Genomic DNA, 435 nt, shown 5'->3' on the forward strand with positions numbered 1-435 from the left:
CGGCACTTGGCCTTGTTAAACCTCATCCAGCTGACCTCAGCCCATTGCTCCAGCCTGTCCAGATCTCTCTGCAGAGCCTCCCAACTCTCAAGCAGATCAATACTCCTGCTCAGTTTGGTGTCATCTACAAACTTACTTTATCATTGATAAACATATTAATCAAGACTGGCCCCAAAACTGCTACTTTATCATTGATAAATATATTAATCAAGACTGGCCCCAAAACTGAGCCCTAGGGAATGTTGCTTGTGATTGGCCACCAGCTGGATTTAACACAGTTCACCCCAACTTTCTGGGCTTGGACATCCAGCCCTATTTTAACCCAGCAAAGAGTCCTCCTCTCTGTGCCATGAGCCACCAGCTTCTCCAGCAGAATGCTGTGGGAGATGATGACAAAGGCCTTACTAAAGTCCAGGTAGACAACATCCACAAGAC

Source organism: Merops nubicus, unplaced genomic scaffold (genome assembly GCF_000691845.1).
Source record: "Merops nubicus isolate BGI_N331 unplaced genomic scaffold, ASM69184v1 scaffold5981, whole genome shotgun sequence".
Taxonomy (NCBI): Eukaryota; Metazoa; Chordata; class Aves; order Coraciiformes; family Meropidae; genus Merops; species Merops nubicus.